Source organism: Falco punctatus (genome assembly GCF_963210335.1).
Source record: "Falco punctatus genome assembly, chromosome: 1".
Taxonomy (NCBI): domain Eukaryota; kingdom Metazoa; phylum Chordata; class Aves; order Falconiformes; family Falconidae; genus Falco; species Falco punctatus.
In genome coordinates this window covers 68,515,190-68,537,748 of record NC_137580.1, presented here as the reverse complement: position 1 = coordinate 68,537,748, position 22,559 = coordinate 68,515,190, and the positions used below count along the sequence as shown (strand labels likewise).

Here is a 22,559-nt window from a genome sequence, read left to right as displayed (position 1 = left end):
TTCACTCAAACACAGTGAACACCTCTACCTTATGGGGAAACTGACCCTTAATTTCGTCAATAACGTCTCCATTCTGCAATTTTATTTTAGGGTTTTTAGGTTTTAGTTCTTTAAATAGGAATTGGTTCTACAAGCCAGTGGGTTAGTTTGAATTCTGGCACTTCTAGGACTACAAAGCTCTCTTACAGCTCTTGCATGTCTCCCATTGGGTCTGGGTTATCTTACTTTGGCCTGCCTGCCAAGAGATCAGCATGCCAGACAACTTCTCCCACTCCCCCCAAATCTTTCCCTGCACTGGGGAAGCCCCCAGGATCCCGGCGGTACCAGTGGCTATCGTGGACATCATCTGAGAAGGGTGCAAGCTCTCCAGTTTTTCCACTCCGCAGAAGGGCAGCGGGATGCTACCTGCTTTTAACACATCAGAGGGAGGCGATTCTTATTCTGTGTATTACCAGAAGATCTCAGCTCTATCACCACAGTAGGTCCGAATCCTCACCCAAAACCAGAGGAACGCACTTTTGAAGGGCACGGAGCTGCTGTGAGAGGCCGGCTGTTTCGCTGCCGTGCTGCTGGCCCGGGCGCGCTGGGATCGCGTGCAGTAAACACTGCCACCTGGCGGCAGCCGGGAGAACCGCAGCCTGCCTTCCCGCGGGCACGGCAAGGGGCAGGGGCACGGGCACGGCTGTCCCTTTAAAGACAGTAGCATCCGCGTGAATTGATATCCAGTGGGAAGATGACCAAACCTCTGACTGTGACCATCAGCTATATCAACAGCCTTGCAAGGCCCTCATGATAATACATTTATATTCCTGGCAGGAAACTCGAGCCAGTTCAGTCAGGTTCTAGTGCGCGCCTCGTATGAATGGTTGACGTGAACTCCAGGGGAAAAGCTCTAAAGATAGGACAGGTGGGCAGGGCTTCTGCATGTGGAAAACTGGATGCTGGAATTTGGAGGGTGCTGCAATTTGCCCTAGATTGGTCTTAGACCAATGCTCAGTCATATGACTGGCGTCATACCATCAGTATAAAGCTATTCTGTTGACGCAGATTTAGGCTATAAACAAGTGCTCACAAATCAGCACGTGCCTTTCCAGTGAATTCCTAGCTAGCGCTTAAGACAACTGTTTCTAGTTCAATTTTTTGTAAGCATAGGGCCCAGCCTCGCAAGACTTTATGCGGCCTCAAAGGCTTATTGAACACGGACATCAACAGGACTTAAACCTTGCACAGTAAGGCCTACTCTCCTTGAAAAGAAGTAAGGGTTTGTGTGTGCAACTATTGTCAGCTCCATGTATTCCATCGTCGGTTTGAGTACATTCCATTGCATCCCTGCTGCAACACCAGGGAGCTTTTCTCATGCAGACTCTAGATGGATACTGCATATTTGAGATCGCATAAGGAGTTTGGAATGAGGCTTGTTTACGAGTCCGGGGTTTTATGTCCCTATCTGAACCAAGCTGCTCATGCTTCCGAGCATCACGCAATTGTTGCTCATCAGAAAGTTGTCTCTCCAGACAAGGCACGTTGCTCCCAATTTAGAAGACTGAGCAAACACATCTGAAGCATAACAAAATTGAGAGGGGCTATCAAAACAAGTACAAGAATGATTCAAGGTCTCACTGAAATTCAGTTCGTTTGCTTTCTTCAAAAGGAGGAGTAGACTGCTGTCCTTGCATACCTATCTGAGAAGAAAAGGAGGAGATTCAAAAAGGCTATTGAAACCAAGCAAATAAAACACAAGACCCAGTGGCTGAACCTGTAAAAATCCAGGTTAGAAATCAGAAGTGTATTTTTTTCTGAGTGAAGGTTAACCATTCAACCAGGCAATACACCGCTATCATTGACTGTCCGTCACTTGAAACCTTTAATTCAAGATTGGATATTCTTCAAAAATACATATTGTGTCCCAGACAGCTCCTGAAACACTGTAGAAAATGTGGATTAATGACCTACAGCCTGAATTGTGCAAAGAGCCTGACTAGATGATTTTAGCAATTTTTGGCCTTAAAAATTTATGAATACTTGGTATCAAATTGAACATGTGAATAATTCCTTCTATATTTGTTAATTTCAGTGACTTCAGCAGGACAACTGAATGGCTTAAATTTGAGGATGGGATTACATGTAATACTGATACAAGACCGTGATTAGAATCTATAGGAGGTTACAGATGTTCCTCTAAGTAAATTTGATCATACAGCAGCTAAAAATCCTACAGCATGCTCAAGAAGAATAGGGAACGTTGCCCAGTTCTCCCTGACATTTTTTCTTTCCCATCAGGAAAACTTCTTTAGAGATTTGGATCTGCTTAACAGCTGAGAATCAACTACTCTTTACAGAATCTGTTATAATCAAACATTTAAAATACTTTGAAAGTAAAAGAAGCTTGGAAAGTTAAATTACATTTCCATTCATCTGACTTCATTCCAACTCTGTAATGCCTATTATATGTCAACTGGGTTATATCTGAGACTCGTTTTAAGTAGTAAGCAATGTTCTGGAGGTCAATATAATTTTTGACCTAATGCATCACAGAAGGAAGATTTATAAACAATATTGACTACCTAAGACATCACATCAAAACTATGCCATGCTCTTTCTCAAAGTCTTTAAAAGAGTAAAATCATTTTATGTTACATAAGTCTCTCATTAAGAGTCTTAGAGCATTTATAGATTTTCTGGATTCTCCACAAGTTTCACCCCTAAGTAGGAACTAATCTGCCCCAGGCTGGAGTCCAAGTACCGTGTTTTAGATCTCAGGTCCTGCAGATGAGTCCCATAGTTGCCACAGTGACTTTCTGCGTATGGTACCAAAATCTGAATAATCTGTTCTTTTAGGACACTGCACACTGTATGAAATGACCTGCTACTGCACACAAAAGTGACTGCAAAGCTAAATACTTCCCTACGCAGTTTATAGCACCTTCCAGGAAGTACAGGAACAGCAGGAAGGCAAGACAGTATGGTGGGTGGGTGCATGTATTTAAATACATTGATGTCCCACATCCAAAATCTCAGGAAGGCTGAGAAGGAAGGCCTTCTAGTCTTCCTTGTAAGAGAAGCATGAAGAAAAGACTCCAGTCAGCTCGTAGAAAGATTCTGCCTAGTAGTGCATTATCCGAGGTGGGTTTCACATTCAAAGCAAGATTTCAGATTCTTTGCCTTACATATATATAGGCATGTGGATGTGTGTGCATGTATAACACATACGGATAACCTGTGTTCTTCATTTAAATTCACTGGTGTTCTGCATGGATTTTCTGCTCTCCTTGCCTGAAAGTTGATGAGACACCTGGGACCCTCTACCCTGACCTCAGCAAACTTTGCTCAGGCCTCTCAAAAAGCACCAAGGGACAATCTGAATTCCAGAATTATGTTGCTTCGAGAGGTTTCCAAGAAGGCAAACAAGAAACTTCCCCCCCCCCCCCCCCCCCCCCCCCCCGGATCACAGAGCCTTCTGAACCTTTTGGGTAAGCCTTTGAACTTCCATTAAATGTGATCTGTTTAATGTTTGGATCTGTCGAAGGAGAGGCGGTCAGATACACTGGGCCAATGTTAAAATGACTTGCTTCCAACAGCTCTACAGTTTTATCACATCTCCCTAAACACTTCTGTAGATAATTATTGAATTAGACATTCAAAGAGATGACCGAAAAAGAGAAATAAGGCAAATAAAGATAATCTATCCTTTTTCTAGGCATGCAAAGGGATGCAGACCTACAACAAAGGAGCTTTGTGTGTTCCACTGCCTACCATAAGCATTAAACTCTTCATGGCTGACATGTCTTTGGATCTGAAATCTGTTGGCAAAACATTTCTTGGTTTTGTCTCAGTCTAGCAAAATAAGATATTGTTTCTATATTGAAGTACTCTGAAATGAGACACCTACAGCAGCGTAACCTGCCATATCCATTTGGTAACAATAGAAGAGACATCAATTTTCAATCTTATCAGAAGTCACCAGTCCTTAAGTATTAGTGGCGCCTACCGAATTTTATCCAGGGACCTAACAGAAAACATCTGTTCTTTTACTTCACAGCAAATAAATAGATTAAATCAACGTTCTCTTTTCTCCTTTATTCTGTTCATTAAAGGCATAGGTTTTCTTTCATTTTTCATCTATTTCTTTTAATAACTCACTTCTCCTTGCAAGTCAAATCCTAGCATATTATAGAGATTTCTATGTCTCTTTCTGGGCTTACTTGGGGAGACTTATATCTATGCTCCAGCAAAAGACAAACAGAAGAAATTATTTTTGAGGCACATATTTACAAAGAGCTTGGTAAAATCATACCTAGTATTTGGACTGAAGCCCAGCAATACTTTAAAAAAAAAAAAAAAAAAAAAAGGTACTAAACCAAAAACATACAAGAACAAATAATGTAATGTTTATTGCCTTTTTGTCTTTTTTCAAGCCTATAATTCATGCTACAAAATGTGATGCTATTACTAAAAAATCCACCTCTAAGTTCATATAGTCCATCAACGTGCTATAACATGACAACTGTCAACTATGATGTGCTTTGTGGAGTCACCTACATTATGATGTTTACTTAGGTTAATTCATGAGGAGATTCAAAACCAAATTATGTTTGTGCACATTGTATCATCCCACCAGTACTGTACATTAGGTTTGCACCAGGATACTAAATATTACAGCCTAATATCCAGCCTAATAGAATGAATGAAAATGAAAAGCATTCTTCACTTACATAGTAAACAAAACTAGGCACTTCTGGACAAAGAGGGAGGGAGATTAAGGTATAAGTGATCAAAAAAAAGAGGCAGAAACTGTCATTCTTCTGTAAACAGAAGAATCAGTATTGCAAATTATCATCAAGATAGCAGAACTGAGGTTTTTTTCTGCCCGCACTGATCTTAAATATGCCTAAATATTACCTGAGTATTAAATTTTTTTCCCCTGAAAAGACAGCTTCAGATAGGGATCTTAAATATTAAACTGAGAACAAATTTATACACACAGTTTGCACCTTTTCTCTTACCTGTGGAGATTTCATGTTGCTTATGCAGTCTAATATGAAGCCAAAATATGATGAAGCATATATGAACATACGTACATACTTTGCCCTCAGTTAGATATAAATAAAACACAGGAGGGCCATGTTTGACTTCAGTTGAAATTACGTTACATTCATGATACACATTGCAAAGGTGTTAGGAGAAGTATATGATAGTTTTATTTCCTTATGGATGAGAAGTTGATTTATATAAATAGAGCTAGTCTGTAATAAGGTGATATATACAAATATAAAAAAATGCTTTAAAACATCTACCAAAGATAAATCACTGCCTGATCTAGATAACAGGAGTTCTGCTAGACATTGCATCTGTACTACAACCTGGCAGCAGCTCCTACACAAAACCAGTAACATGGGAACAGGGTAGTTTACCATCCACTGCCTTACAACAATTTGGATCAAGGCTTTTGTTCCATGTCATCACAGTAAATCAAACCCCATATTTGGCTCTGTGACTTTGAAAAACACAATATAGCAATGCCAGAACCACATCATTTTGGATTTTTCCATCAATTTATTGCAGCACCATGACACCCTTGCCACTGGGACTATTACCTGTCCATCAGCTAATGCTAAAGGGAACTTCTCCCCACAGCTTGAGGTGAGGATTAGGAGAATTTTGATTACGGAAAAGAGAGTTATTACTGGAAATTAACTTAATATGGTATGAAGGCATAAAGAGTTGGAAATAAATATCCCTTAGGAAAACAGAAGAAGCAGAGAGAGAAAAAAAATTAGAGAAGTAGAAATCCACAGCCAAGCAAATGTTAGTGTAGAAGGATGCAATGGCTGAGCATCCCAGACTTGGAATATCTTGTCAGCCAGGAATGGAACTGATTTAATTGTCATCTGATGAATGACAGACCAGCAAAATCAGTCTGAAAGTGGGATATTGTCGTCTTCTATCTCCATTCCCATGAACAAAGCAGACTTTTTCATTTGAGTCTCTTAGTTAGCCATTAAAGTAATGACGCCTCACTTGCTACTGAATAAAAACAATAAGAAACACAAAGACCCAAAATGACTGAAACAAAACTCCATAAAATAATTAAACCTCAGACTTACCCAAATACTGACATCAAATATGTAAAAGTCATTGATAGTTCTCTGTCTCATTACGGGAAACAAAGATTGATGAAACACAGCTGTGTTCACAGCAATTGACGGCATACATCATCATTTCCACAGCATTCACATTAAATTACTTAGCAGCTATAGTGCCAGTATAGATTATGGGATAACCCAGTCCTTTCTTTTAATCTCAAGCATCTGGAATTTCAGGGTCAAATGAACCTTTCTTCCTTCTCCCCTTTTTTTAGGCAAGATAGACAAAGTAGTAATACCAAAGGCATGAGAATACCAAGTTTCCTCTAAGGAATATGTATTCACATCACACTCAAAAATAACTTTTAAAGTAATTCCTAAATTTTAATATATATATATTAATATCCAACCACAGGAGCACAGGAAAAGGCAGAGAGGCTTAGTCTAACAAGAAGTTCAAAAAACATCCTGTAAAAGTATTGGCAATGCAGCATCCTTTATATGAACCACAGCTGTGTGACCTGCCTATTTTCACTGCGTTATACGAACTAGGAACATCATCCCCTCAGAAAGGCAGCTAAAGTGACAGAAGATCCAAATGATCCTTTCTAACCAAAACTAGCTGGTACTTAAATGCAAGGCCTTTCTGGACCATATTAAGTTGATCTCGGAATCACAACCAAGATGCTCAAACACAGGAACTTTAAGCACTGAAAGATTTGGCTGAAATTCAGCTGATGTGATTAAAACTGGGCAAGTGCTTTGCTTGTGTCCTGGTTTTGGCTGGGATGGAGTTAACTTTCTTCTTAGTAGCTGGGGGTACAGTGCTGTGTTTTGGCCCTGATGTGAGAACAATGTTGATAACCCACTGATGTTTTTAGTTGTTGCTGGGTAATGTTTACACTAAGTCAAGGACTGTTCAGTTTCTCAGGCCCTGCCAGCCAGAGGGCTGGAGGGGCACAGGGAATTGGGAGGGGACACAGCCAGGACAGCTGACCTGAACTAGCCAAAGGGGTATTCCATACCATGGGATGTCACACTTGGTATATAAACTTGGAGGGTTAGTTGGGGGGTGTTGTGTCATTGCTCAGGGACTGGCTGGGCATTGGTCAGCAGGTGGTGAGCACTTGTACTGTGCATCACTTTTTTTCCTCTCTCCCTCTTCCTTTGGATTTTATCCTTTTCCCCACCTTTCCATTACAACTGTTGTTGTTATTATTATCATTGTTCTTACCTTTTTATTCTGTTTAAATTATTGAATTGTTCTTACCTCAGCCCTCGAGTTTTACATTCCTTTCTGATTCTCCTCTCTACCTCTCTGGGGCAGGGGAGTGAGCAAGTGGCTACGTGGTGCTTGGTTGCCAGCTGGGGTTAAACCACGATAACTTGCCAGTTCAAGGATTCAAAGGCAGGTTCTGCATCTAAAGTAACTTTTATTTTGAAAGCAGACTGTACAACTGATAAGCACTGTAATTCTACTGTGATAAAAAAAAAAAAAAAAGCAGCAACTGAACATGCACTTAAACAGGAGGCCAGACTAATAAAAAGAAAACCCTGTATTTGCAGGTTATTGCTCTCAAAAATTAAACTCACCATGATATCTAATAGAGTAATAACATAAGGATGCAGCAAAACAGTAAAAAGAATGTCTTCTAAAACTGGCAAGGGGTAGTTTAGTCTAAACCACAGTGTAAAGTGTGAATAATAAGAAACCTGGGATGTCTGGTGGACTAATCTCTATAAAATAGCAATCGCCTCAGGAAAACATGAGAGTAAAGCCACTTGACCATGTTATTAATTTTATGAAAATATGTTCCAGAAAGCCCCCAACTCAGACATGTACACATTTCCATGCCATAAAGATCCTTTATGTTCTACAAAATTTGAGTTTCCCACCATTTTGTTTTACTAAATTTTGAGATGATCGTTACATTACAGCTTTTTTCCTGGTGTGAGTTGTTGGGGTTTTCTGCTTGTTATCAGCTCCATTTACAATCCCATTTTTGTAAACTTTTTAGGAAAGGTCATAAAACTCCTAATTTAATGACTAGCAGGTTCAGTAATAAAGGTGGTAAACAATTTCACTGAAAGTGAGTGAAAATTATCAAGGTCATTAAAGGTATTTAGCACTCAAAGAAGATTCTGGTTTGTTGTTTGGCCACTGTAGTAGTGTAAAGGAAGTTCGTATTTATGAGGTTCATCAAAATATCTTAAACTACAACTCAGCTGTCCTGAGCCTAGCAGTTTTAAAGCATTTCATAAGAAAAAAGTAAATGTTTTGAAGTTCCATTCAGTATCACGTTCAATGCCCTCATCTTAACAAAAAAAAAAAAAAAAAAAAAAAAAAAAAACCAAACAAACAGAATACAACCTATTTCTTGAAAACTTTCCACTGTTTTTGATGAAACAAATGGCTGTAGCCTAACTGGTTACAGGTTGTGTTAAAATCATTTCCACAAAAAGTACAAAACTGTGCATACTACAGCTACAATTTTAACTTGAGATCTGACAGCACTGCCAGCCTGCTGTTTGCACCTCTGACCCCAATATTCATTCAGAACTGAGAGCACTTTGGTGCTCCAGTACATCAATTAAGAAGCTGAAATAATTAATCCAACACAAGTGGATGATATTGCACCTCAAAGCATATCCCAGCAAACACCCCTTCCATCCTACTGGAAAGAGATGGCCAGATTGTACCTACTTTGCAGAAGTCGTCACCTCCCATAATAACTCTGCTTGTAACAAGACAGAACCAGGTAGAAAATAAGAACAGAGGTAGAGGAGCAAGGATCCAACATTGCCTTCTGTGATATCTCAGAGAGAAATGAATATAACTGTTGAGCACATGCCATTTATTCCCCTTAGTCAACATTGCATAGCAAACTACTGTAAAAAGGCAGGACTACTGAGGGAGAAACAAGCGAGTCTTTCAAGCTGGCTGAGATATTCTCCATGTAGGAAGACACTGTTTACCTGAAAAGTACTCTGAATGCTTTTCTCCCGGTCCTAAATACCTAAACAAAATCATATGCTGCAACTAATAACCTCAAGGAAATGCTTCATCCACCTTAGCCTATGCCTCAATTGTCCCAGGACATTCATGAACCCAAATCATCTAGGGGAGCGAAAACATGCTGTTGAGCAGATCATTCCATCATTTCTTGAGAACAAAATAGACTCATTAACCTATTGTATATATTTGTACACATACAAAAATACAGCTGTGCACAGCTTTTTCCTCAGAGAGATGAGAAGCAGCCTGGACCATTTTCCAGGCTGGGTGGTAAGGTTTCACACTCCTCAGTTTTGCCAGGTTGCTACATGTCACAATAACATTTCTGTTTTCTGTCAAGGCCAGATGTTTTGGGTTTTTTTGGTTGGGATGGTTTGTGGTTTTTTTCTGCTTTATTTTCTATGTTCAGGGAAACACCTCTCTGCTCTGGGAACTTTGCAAATATTTCTCTACCTGAAACATGTGTCCTACCTGAAAAGGTGTTTTGCAAATCCCTAAATCCCAGTTCTAATTGGGGGTCCCAAAGTTTGATTTATGCAAGCATTAAGTAAGCCATATTGCACTACGATAAAGCCATTCAGTAGTCTTACAACTCTGTAGCAGCCTGGTGTACGTCTTTTTTTTAAGTGTGATTGCTTGTTCCATTGGTCAGATGCAATTGCGGAGCCTGGGGAACAGTGATGTATAGCAGTAGACTATATTTTCATTTTTACTTCATTTTTGATCCTCTGGTGATCTGTAGCAGAGTGTGTATTTGCTGCTTTAGCTAGGCTGGGCTGGAATCTAACATTACACACATTAATTAGGAAGGGCAAATTCTGTTCAACATCCACTTTTTCTTGTGCTCCCATGTGGCCTCATAAACAGCAGAATAAAAATGCAGCATAATTGGCTGATGTTTTATGCCTCAGATAATTTCTCCATGCCTTGCATCTTCAGCAATTCAGCCTATGTTTGACCACGCTGGCAATAAATTCCTTCGAAGATCTGCACAAGAGTTGCCAGGCAAATTATAAAACCCATTACTTTTCCTCTCTCTCAGCGTCAATCACAATGCCTTTCCACACTCCAGGATCAAGTATTTCCCTAAAAGTTACTATATTTCTTATATAGCTATATTTTTAGTTCCATCTGCCTACATTATATACCTACTGTACTATACACATACATGCCGCAGATGAGTATCTGACTCCTAATAACTCCTCACCTTCTGCTGTCCACAGCTTGCTCACAGAGCATGAAAAAGGGATGCCTGCTTATTGATCCCCATTGCTATGAGTGACCACAAGTAGCAAGTATTCTCTCCTGACCTCATATTCTTGCATACCCTAAGCTGTGCCTCCGAGAAGCCAGACATTCAGCCTGTTTTATTCTTCTTTCTTAAAAAGTGGTCCCTCAGTGAGGAAGCAGGTGACACCCTACAACAGTATTTTTGATATGCAAATGCCTGCAGGGGCAGCTTTCTGGGTGGGCCATCTCCAAGATGGGAAAATCCCCACGACTAGTTCTGCAGAGGCCAGCAGCACTTACACGGGGAGCAAGACAGCAGCAATGGATATTACAGTAACTGTGCTGGAAAATTCCCCCCTCCTCCCCTGAGCATCTGTTCTACATGTGTTGAACAGATCTTCTTTGTCTTTTGTCCAGCAACAGGCAAGTGAACCCCAGTTCCCCCAGGGAATGGAAGGATACATGAGAAGTCAGCATAAAGATTTGTGCTGGAAGCATAAAAGATAACAGCCTGTCAAACTGCAGACCTTTAAAGCTTAACACTTTCTTTCAAATTTGCTCTCACTCTGGTGTTCCCTGCCAAAATATAATGTTTGTGACCCCAACTTGCATTTACTACTTCTTATCAAGACATTTCGGGGGGGGGGGGGGGGGGGGGCGGGGGGGGAAGATGGAGAAAAAGTTCAGTGTATAAACAGAAAAATTGAATTGGTAACCATTTGTATCTTAAACTTACGGTGAGATCTGTTGAAGGCTTAGCAATCACAACTGTACAAGACGGTCTACAGACTCAGGCAAACATTTTCTCTGGTCATTTCTTTGCCAAAGTGACTTTATTACTCCACACACAACCCCGCACCTTCCTTCAGCCCCTTCAGAAAGTTTCAATTCAGAGTTTAACCCTGATAAATTCAAAATGCTATGATATCAGGTCTTCTGTAGTTGTGTTCAAGCTACCTAATCATGTGAACTTAATACAATTTCATGTAGAATCACAGACTAATCCAAAATCACTAAAATAAACTCAAATGTTGGGTGTTTTTCATCTTAGGGTGTCCTCATGACAACACTGTGCGAGGGTTCCCAAGCTCCCTGCAACAGAACTGGCTTCAGAAAAGTACAGTTAAGTCCAAGTAGGAAAATCCCTTAAAAAAAGTTGTATTGATAATTAAAACACATCAGTACATGATAACAAGACCATGTTGTTTTCAGGTCCCACATCCCTAGTGAGATACACAGTTGGCAGCATTTGTCTATCCTGGTCCTCAAGGAGTCAATCCCATGCTTCAAAATTCACAGCATAGATTCATTTACCTCAGTTTTCAGACTGCAGCACATGTTAAAACATCAGTATTTCAGACTTTTCTTTGAATAATTCACACAGTTTCTGTAAATAATGTTCATTAGTGGAAGAAAAAATGGCCTGAAAACCATCCTTTTGTCTCTCCCTGAACAGAAAGATTGCAAATGTGCATCCTGAGGGATAAGAAACCATGTATTGAGGTGCAAATCTTCAGCAACTTCAGAAAAGAACTGGGAAAACTTTTACACATGCCTGATGTGTAAAAATGGTGGCCTGAATTTTTAACATTATAAATTAATTGAATTAATAAATATTTTTACTTTTAATCTGTAGTACTGTTGTATTAAAATTCCGGCCTACTCTCTTCTCAGGAGGCAACTTAAACAACCACGAGACACGATAAACATTATTTCAAAGCCTGAGAGGCATTTCATTCTGATATTTTGAAACGGAATTTACTTAGAGGTAAAGCAAATGATCAGTACCGAAAACACTCATGAGAAAAGCAAAAAAGGGAGGGGCAGTGGAGACAAAGGGGGAATTTGGGACAAAAACCATTTGGACAGCCGAGATGGCAGGTCCTGCTTCCACAGAGAGGTGGGAGGTAGAAGCTGCACCCAACTGCTGCACCAAAGAAGTGCTGCTCCCTCCGTACCCCTATTTCTAGCTGCCTCCTGCACGCTCTGGCATCACCCTCGGGGTTTCCATGGGCATGGCGCAGGGAAATAAGACCCACTGGAGCTGCTGAAAGTCATCCCTCTGCTTGCCTTGTCTGCACCTGGAACCAGCCCTGCCAAGCTGTATGAGAGACAAAAAGGTTAGCTGCTTCCTCACACAGCCATTTCTGGCAGAGAGGGGTGTAGTACAGTAGTATCAGTTCCTACAAAACCACCTGTGACCCCCTGGTCCACCTTTGGAAAAGCACGTGGCATGTGTCTGAGATCAGCTGGATCCTCCATCCCTCAGCCTGGGTATTTGCTTCATGCAACTCTCTTCTCACAATGGCCACCCCGGAGCTGACTAACAGGAAAATCTACTAGCTGCTCCTCACCTGGTCCATATTTTAAAAGGTGAACAAGAGGGTCCATATCCTATTATGAACCCTCCATGCTCTCCAGTCCCACAGACTATCCCATTATTGCGTTTCTTGTTGAGTACAGATCCACATTTTGATACTGTGCATGATGGAAATTCTCTTGGTTTTCTGGAATTCATTACAACCTTGATCCACTCCAAGAATACTGGAAAGCATGAAACAATAGAAAGAGCCTTCCAACTGTCACCTTGGATTTGTCATCAGATGTGGAATATTACGGCAGAACTTTCAAGAGGTGAAATATATACCCTCCAAACTGGCAAAATAAGCAAAACAACACTTCATCATATTTAACTGGCTCTCAGGTGTCTCCCTATACCATTTAGCTGTCACTGACTTGAAGTTAGCTACAGTAATCCTGTCAGGTGACTTTTAAGCTTTATCAAGGCTCAAAGCCATGCAAACAAAAATTCTGATTATTTCAATATTATTACAGTGCGATAAAATACATATTTTAGCAGTAAGACTCTGCTGCCTGTGTATATACCATACACTTAGCCCACAGTGTATCTTTCAATACAGTATGGACAGTTAAAGCTACTGAACTGTATCAGCTCATTTCTAATATACAAATTAATTGCAAGCACCATTAAAATCTGCACAACAGAACTTCTCAGGTCTGTTGGGTCATCCACACAAAAACCTACTCTATTTCATCTACAGTACTATCAAGACTGCTCTCTGAAAACTTGAAACAGACATGTGCTTCTGGTCAGAAGTAAAACATAGGCATTGCTGTAATTAAAAATGTGTTAGTTATAATATTTTCTTCTGTTTTAATGCAGTGGAGCTTGCATTAGCTGAAATGCAGCAGGGAATTTTTGACAACTTCTGCACAGCTAGGATCACCAAAACAATTTTAAATTACTTGTATGGTCAGTTGGAAAAAAACTGTAATACAGTAGCTATATAAAAATAGTCAACAATTGATACAGCAACTATTTCTTATTTAGTGATTTTTGCTACTGAAAGAAAAAAAAAACATAAAAAATTAATGCTGCAAGCCTTCTGCTGTTGGCTATTTTTCCTCAGTATAGAGACACTAAAATCAACAGCCTCTGCCTCTCAACAATAAAAGTATAGGCCTGTGTATCCACACATTAATACTATACATTTGAAGATTCTGAGTCTTGGCTAAAACGAGTCCATCTGTTGTGCTCCAAGTAAGATATTCCCATAAAATACAGATGCAATAAGAGATGTACACTTGCAGTCTCATGCTCTGGAGTTTAGGAAAAAAAGCTAAACCTTCTGTCTTGAAGAAAAAATATCTAAGGCAAACCGACTAAGCACAAATGCCTTCATCTTTTGATGTTGCTGGATCAAGCATTCTTTGCTGGCATGTTCAGAATCAAAAGAAACATCCTGATAATGAGACATAGTGTTTTTGTGATCTTTTTTTATTTCCTGTATTAACATTAATGAAATAAAGAAGGCAACATCTGAAGTCTAAGGTCTTCATTCTTGCATAGCAGATAAAAAAAAAAAAAAAAAAAAAAGTAGTCCTTTGTGGCCAAAAGAGAATTAAAAAAAAAAAGAAGTTACGCATCCCTTAGACAAAAACCATATAAACCTGTTTTGTGATAGGTAAACCTATTTCTAATTAAGTTTAATGTTCTCCACTTACTTTGCTCATCTGTTTGTTCATGCTTCATTTATGTGAAAAGTCACATAAATGTTCAGGCCATTTCCATTCCTCATATCCCCAAAACAGGGTTTACCTAAAGCTAACACAATGCGTAGGTACATACTGGCCTATACACCACAGGAATTTCACCTGTTGCTTATGTTTATGAACCTTGTATAGAAGGAAGTCATCTTAACAACCCTCTCACTCCCTGACCTCCCAGAAGAATTGTTTTGGGAAAAATAAAATCTAATTAGGTATCTATAAACAGGATTGGTTTTATTTTTCTGAGTATCAACAGTGAAAATCATGTTCCCTCAAGAAAAATAGAGTTAGAATACAACTTTGGCAAGTCCCACTGCTCTGCGTATCACTTCTGAAGTCATTTCAGAGGAGTCTTTACTTCTGGTTTTTGTTCATTCCTGTCATGATGAAAATACAACAGTTCCAATTTTAAGTACAGAAACTAAACACCAGCAATTTGAAAACTGTTCCAACTACACGTTTTGAAAACATTGGAAGTTTTCAGTTCTTTGAGGCACTTAAACTTGTGCATAACTTTAAGGATAGGAGTTGATTGTATTGGTTTCAAACAAGATTATCCCCCAGCTGGAGTTTTAGGTATATATATCTTTCCTCTGCTGTGAGTTAGAAAAACACCTTCTTTGACTCTGATTTAATAAGGTACAGTAAACACGTGCTTAAGGATGATACCCTCACAGTCAGCCAAAGAAGGTAAAATCAGCCACAGCGCAGAAGCATTCCTCATTGTGTAAGCTGTTTACCTATGCTGTAGAAAGAAATTGAGATTTTATATGCGGCTTTGAGAAAGAGTCCTGAATGCTACTGTGTGCTGGAAGAAGAGTGTTTGAGAGCCTTCTGTTAGCCACCCAGGATGCCACAGCAAAATGGGGCCATGGGCAGTTTTCCCCCTCTCTCTCTGAACACACAAGTAGGACTCGGAGAGTCAGTACTAACAGGCCCAACGAACGTGTGATCTCCATGATCTCACCTATTCTGCCAGGAAGTGAAACCCACCAAGGCAAAGTTACCCTCTCCAAACACATTTCAACTAGCAAAATTATTATGGATCATTCTGAGCCTTTATAATGCTTACAAATTACATACCTGAGCCCATACTGGGCACCCTAAAATTGGATTTGCCGTCTTATTTAACCCCTCCTCATTTTTGCTCCTCCTTGGTCTCCTACACATCTCAGTTTTGCTTCCAGGTATGACTGTGAGCAGACTACAGACTTTGTAATGCTCAAATTGGGGGGAAAAAATTCCCCTTGCATTTGTTTTATGATTATACAAAAAGTTCCTCCACACACAGGTTTTTATATTGAAGCAGAAGAGAAATGATGTATGACAATAGATGTTAGTTCCAATTATTTCAATGAACTTAAAAAATAAGACAAAGCACTTCTAAAGAATTTGCAATTTTTTCATGTTACATTCTGTAAAAGTATCCTCCACTTAGATATCAAAATAATTACAGTAGTAATAAATGTTATACAACCACTGACTGGACCAGAACATGATGAAAAAGAGCATCGTTCTTCAAACTTTCAGCATTGTTACTTCATCATTCCTATTAAAGTTTTATTTTGGGGTATCTAACTTCTCAAAGCTTATGCCTGCATAAACACTTAAGCTTCTTGCTAATATAGCTGAGCTTATTTCTTTTTATCTTAATATATTCAGTACCTCAGAAGGCGCCACAGCTGGAATGCAGCTCTTGGATATGATCATAAGTGCTTCAAAGGGAACGGGAGAGGTCAGCATGCCTGAAAGAAAAGATATTGCCACTGCCAAGGACCAAAGAGATTGCGACAAGATGGGAATACAGAAGTTAATATAGGAAAGGAAAGATAGCTAAGAAAATCAGGGACAGATCCAGTCAGGTTCTAGTGGTAGGAAAGTTAAAATTCTTTGCTTTCTGAAAAACAACCATGGAGCAAATTCAATGAACAGAAAAAGCCTTCACAAGAGGCAAGTGAAGGCCGATAACCCAGTGCAGGTCTACAACAAAGAGATTCCTTACAGAAACTTCCATCAACTTAGGTAAAATGAAAGCACTTTATAAATCTGTATTATTTCTAAGAAACAGCCCACACTGTTTTTGTCAAGCTAAAACACTAAGAGGTTCTCGTATATTTGTGTAGTCAATTGGGCTGTTTGTGTGTTTGCGTAAACACACACACATCTTTAATTTTTGGCTTACAGCCATACTGGAAGTAGTGAAGTACCGTAGGAAAATGCTTCTTGCAGAAGAAACATAATGTATCGGTTTTGTTCAAAGTAACGTTAGTAAATCAGTGCAAATGAAATCAGCATTTGCCCCCAGTTGGCTCAGAGGGAACAGAGTTCTAAACTTATTAAGAAACTTCAAAGGAAATATGAAAAGGAAAAGGTCTAATGAAAAGGAACATTTATATAGTGTTTCAAGTAGTTTGTGCCCATACACAAATATTTGTTCAGGGATTATTGTTAATGAAAATTCTTATTGAGTTCAGCTTTGGTAACATCTTTCAGTTTTCCTACAGTTAGCCACATCCAGCAAAACAAGCACTCCAGATGTTGTAGTGTTTTTATGATGCAGACAGATGTCTTGTAGGTAAGGTCACCTGTACTGGGTCTGGCTGAGATGGGAGCTATTTTTCCCCATAGCAGCCCTCACATTGATGTGCTTGCATTGGTAGCTAGAAAGGTGGTGATAATACACCAATGGTTTGGCCACTGCTGAGCAGTGCTCACACGGCTTCCAGGCTGTCTCCCAAACATTCCACACACCCCCCCGCAGGCTGGGGGTGGGCAAGATCTTGGGAGGGGGCATAGCCAGGACAGCTGACCCAAACTGACCAAAGGGATATTCTGGATCATATGACATTTACTCAGAAATAAAAGCAAAGGGTGGGGTGGGGAATTCACTATTTATATTTGCCTTCCAGAGCAACTGGGACATGTAGTGAAGCCCTGCTTCCTCGGAAGTGGCCGAACATCACCTGCTGCTGGGAAGTACAGGATAACATCTTTTGGTTTCCTTTGCTTCCACATGCGACCTTTGCTTTTGCTTTATTAAACTGCCTTTATCCTGACCGGTGAGGGTTTTATTTCATCTAATTTTCTTCTCCTCTCTCCTGCTGAGAAGGGGAATGATAGAGCAGCTTGGTGGACACCTGGCATCCAGCCAAGGTCAACCCACCACAGTCTTTTTTGCTGCCCAGCATGGGGCTTGAGACAATGGCAGTTTTGTATTGTGTGCTACAGCTATGGTAGTTATTAAGTGGCAAGCTGCTGTGCAGGTCACAGAATTTGTTGGCTATGCTGCTTATCTCTTTATTTTGCTGAGCTTGGGAACATGTTAATACAAACAACTATGCGCTTTGCCCTGGCATTGATGGCTGTGCTGTGCTGGGGGAGGTGTCTTGTGGGGAAGATGAGGGAATACATGTCCCTCTCCCCACCCAGGACTGATGTGAATGGGTTTATTATGCAGGTTCCTGAGGTCCTTGTTCACCCTTACATGAGCTGTTTCATACTACTAATTAATACTGTTGGCATATTGCAGGTTTTGTGGAATTCGGTCTCATCCTGATGGAAGAGAAGACAACTTTTGGGTGAGGTGATACTGAAATGTGCCCTCAGGCAGCTGGTCCCGGGGTGGGAGGGTGTGTGGAAGGATTTGGACAGATTCCTAGGATGGTTATCACCTCCCATAACCTGGGACTTTACACTCGAACAGACAAGCAACCTGGCACACCAACGCACCACCCGACAGAAGGGTGCCCTGCCTAGCCCAGTGAAACCAACAGCTTCTGGCGCTGTGCTGGGGCCTGGCCTGCACCATCGAGCCGCAGCTCGGTCCTCTCCCAGGCTGCGGCTGAGGCGGGGACCCAAATCGCACCTGAAGGCACCATGGATGCAACAGGGACCCAAACAACAACAACTACAGTAATTGTCCCAGCAGTGAAAAACAAACAGCGGACAAGGAAAACAACGGATCCGTATCATTGATCAGTAAGGGAGGAGGAAGAAGAGGAAAGGTTTGACCAAGAAGAAGGTCCTTCAACAAAGAAATTGAAGGAAGAAGTGAGAGAGTTCAGACGGGAAGTGGAAACTACCAGGTCCCCGACCTCATCAGAACTTTGAGACACATGGAAAGATTACAGCTGCCAGCCAGGTGAGCAGGTTGCTGCCTGGCTGCTCCAATGCTGGGATAACAGGGCCGACAGCAGTTGGAAGGTAAGGAAGCCCAGCAGCTGGGATCCCTTACTAGAAACCAGGGAATTGAGAGAGGAATTGGAAAAGAGGCAGCAATCTGCAGTCTCTGGAGATGGCTCCTCTCAAGTGTGAGGGAAGATGTCCATTCAAGGAAGAGCTTGCAAACTCCCCAGGAAAGTGGACTGCCACAGATAAAGGCATTCAGTACCTGAGAGAACTAGCTGTGCTGGAAGTCATCTACAGTAATCTAGACGATGATATCTCCAGAGAACCAGAGGATGTCCTGTGCACACGGGCCACGTGGAGGAAGCTGATTCAAAGTGCCCCAGCATCATATTCTGACAGCTTGGCAGTGATGTATAGCCCAAATATGGATGCACCAGCTGTGGAGAGAGTGTTTTCCTGGCTCCAAAACTTTGAAGAAAATCTCTGTACCTCCTTACCCCTACGGGTCAGTGCCTTGTTGTCAGAGGCACAGCAAGAAATCAGTCCTATCCTGCCCCAGCCAGAAAGAAAGGGATCTCCAGGCACATGCTGTGTGCTGCACTGTGGTTCTCCCTGCGTGACCAGGGGGAGGACATGAGGAAGTGGGATGGTGAACCCACCTTTAAGCTGGAAGCCTGTGTATGTGAACTGAGAGGGAAGGCAGCTGTTAAGAAGGGGCCACCCAAGAAGGCTGTCAGCATAGTTGCTGTAGAGAGATAAGGCAGCAATGAACGCTCTCTCAGACTTGGAAGAACCGAAATCACCTCCCTTGATCCTGGTGAGGGGACTTCTGATCTGGCACTGCAAGGGTCAGACAGTGAATCCTCTGACCAGAAGCAGGAATAGAGGGTCCCTGCCTTCAGCCAGGAGGAGGAAAGGGATGACCAGGTATATGGGACTGTGTGGATTCAATGGCCTGGAACATCAGACCCACAGAAGTATAAGGCTTTGGTAGAGACTGGTGCACAGTGTACCCTGGCACCATGAAGATATAGGGGCCCAGAACCCAACTGGATCTCTGAAGTGACAGAAGAGTGCAAAACATTGTCTGTACTGGAAGCTGAAGTGAGCTTAACAGGGGACAAGTGGGAAAAGCACTTCTGTGACTGGCCCAGAGGTCTCTTGTATCCTAGATACAAACCTCAGGAGAGGGTACTTCAAGGACCCGAAAGGGTACCGATGGGCTTTTCGTGTACCCATTGTGAATACAGAGAAGATCAAACAGCTATCTACCCTGCCTGGCCTCTCACAAGACCCCTTCGTTGTTGGATTGCTGCAAGCCAAAGAACAGCAGGTGCTGATTGCTACCAGGACGGTGCACCAGCAGCAATATTGCACAGACCAAGATTCCCTGGCTCCCATTCACATGAGCTGATTCACCAACTGGAGAGTCAAGGAGTGAACAGCAAGACTCACTCACCTTTTAATAGTCCCATATGGCCAATGCAAAAGTATGATGGAGGGTGGAGGTTAACAGTAAACTATTGCGGCCTCAACAAAGTGATGCCACCACTGAGTGCTGCTGTATCAGACCCATTAGAGCTCCAATATGAACTGGAGTTGAAGGCAGCCAAGTGGTGTGCTACAACTGACATTGCCAATGCATTTTTCTCAACTGCTTTGGCAGAGCGCAGGCCACAGTTTATTTTCACATGGAGGGGTGTTCAATATACCTGGAACTGACTGCCCCAGGGGTGGGAAGCACATCAGCTCAACCATTTCAGTTCTGTGTGTTTCAAGCCACGTTGCTCTTGTCCCAGTTGTTTCCCTATGCACAAGAAGTTGAGCTCCTTTCAGGTAAATAGTAACAAGCAATGAAGAAAAACCCAGATTTCACACACTCATACTTTACATGGTCCAAATACCCAAGCACTCCCCCATTAACTCACCATCCCCAGCATATGCAACAGCAGCTCTCATTCCTTCGTGAAAATGTCATGTAACAAATTCTACATTTGATAGCCAAGTGCAATGACAAGCTAACAAAGACTGGTGAAGGGCAGACAAGGCAGGAGTGTAATTTTGTCTACTGAATGATAAAAGATAAATGATAAAGATAACATCTTATCAGTCAAGAGAGCTTAGAAAGTGTAGGAATCTGCAATAGATACCATCAACGAACCAGAGTCAACAGTATATTTAATTGGTTTTGTGAAAAATATTAAGCTTTGGGACAAATAGGGTGGAGACTACAAATCTGGAAAACCAAATAGTCTGCTTTCCCCATTGCCCCACTAGTATAGTCTTCAAATGGATTTAGAGTATGTCATCCTCCAACTACACATATATATCCCTTGGGCCTTATACCCAAACCCATCTGAGTTTATTTGTTATGGATGCGATCCATACCCACTGCACCTGGATACTAGATTGAGTATGTCATTCTCCTGCTTGCCAGCATCCTCCAAAGTACAGGTATGTTTGAAATTATAAAGGAAGACAGATTAATATCAAAAATGGACCTTCCAAAAGCCTATGTAAATATAATCACTGTATTAATTTCAGACACCTGGAAATTTGACATAATGGCATTTAAAAAGACGACGATCAAAAAGGTTGTTTCTAGTCAGAAATTGTGCAAACAGGTAAAGTTATGCTAACAATGTTAAAGAAATATATATAAGACCAGTACACAAAACAATGTATGCTAAACATACATTATTAAATATGAAAATAAAAATATGTGAATTAAAAAAACCCAACCACACAAACACTTGTTTAAAAAAAGATTCACAGTTGCTCTGCATTAAATTTTTCATTCATTTCATCCAGATTGGCAATCGCAGCTACAGATTCCTTGGCTTAGAGACCCTCAATAGTAACATAAAAATCTATACACTCAAAACATCTCTTTTACAACAGGTCTTCATGGCTGCCAAATACTATTTTCTTTGGGAAGTCCCCAAATATACAGCAGTGATGTAGTTATGGTAAAGCAGTCCGACCCCTAATCCAGATTCCGAACAAATCTAAACTTTCTGGCAAAGTTCTTTGCCTCATGACAAATCAATACTTGCCACTCACATCATGACTCCAGAGATACTGAATAGATGTACTTGTTTACCCTTTATCCTGCTAAGAGGGAGCAACTGAAATCTGAACAAACTCCAGGTACTGCCCAATGGTAAACAAAGGCTGCAAAGCATCCTATCACAGGTAACATAGAAATTACCAGAGTGGTTACTTGTGCCTCATTGTGCCTTGGAGAGGACGGTAACTATTGGAACTGGCACCTGAACCATTAGAACAGATGAAGCCTGGAAACAGCTGCATCAGTAAGCTTTGTGAGTCCATGAAGATCCCTCTCCTGCACACAGTTTCTATGGGCAGGATTTTCCAAGGGCTGTAACTTCATGGGCCAGGTCCCTCTGAACTGTATGACCCATAAAATGAATCTCATTTTTCACCATAGCACTTTTAATTTATTTTTCTAGGTTTTGAACCTGATCATAACTGGAAAACGCAAGTGGCATCCTTCTTTTATGCCATAGACTGACTTTTTCCTACAACATATCTTGAACTGTCTTTTAAAGAACAACCCTAAAGACCAAAGGTTAAAAACCAGTATCACTAAATTTCACAGGATTTAGTATAAAAATTACAAGGGTTACCAATCCTTGTTTTGAATCAATTTGGACAAAGTCATTTAGGTTTGCTGTTACAGGTTTTTTTACATGCTCTTAAACAAAAATTTGCAAAGCAACAGCTTTAGCTGATTTTATTTAAATTAATTGCAACACAGAAGACTTTATTAGTTTGGGAGGGCCCACAAACAGTAAAACCCTTCCAAGCCTCTGGTTCTTACACTAAGAATCAACGCACCTCTGCTTTTTCCTGACTTACATGAGAACTGTCTGACTATCACGTTACAATTACTATCATACTTTTGAAGCCCGCTTTAGCAAACATGAAAGAAAGCCTGTTGCAAACAAACTTGCATCCCCTAGTTACAAGCACTAAAGTTGCTTCATGAGAGGAAGAGCCCTTGACAG

The 22,559-nt window shown here is 40.9% G+C and overlaps 1 long non-coding RNA gene across 1 annotated transcript in view; it reads right to left on the bottom strand.

Moving 5' to 3' along the window:
• Positions 1-3,429: 3,429 nt before the first annotated feature.
• The window catches only part of LOC308060099, an 87,697-nt gene continuing 68,567 nt past the window's right edge, over positions 3,430-22,559 (bottom strand). Inside the window, exon 2 of the long non-coding RNA XR_013926600.1 lies at positions 3,430-22,559. This exon is cut by the window's right edge and continues 18,079 nt beyond it. This is a non-coding gene — a long non-coding RNA (uncharacterized lncRNA).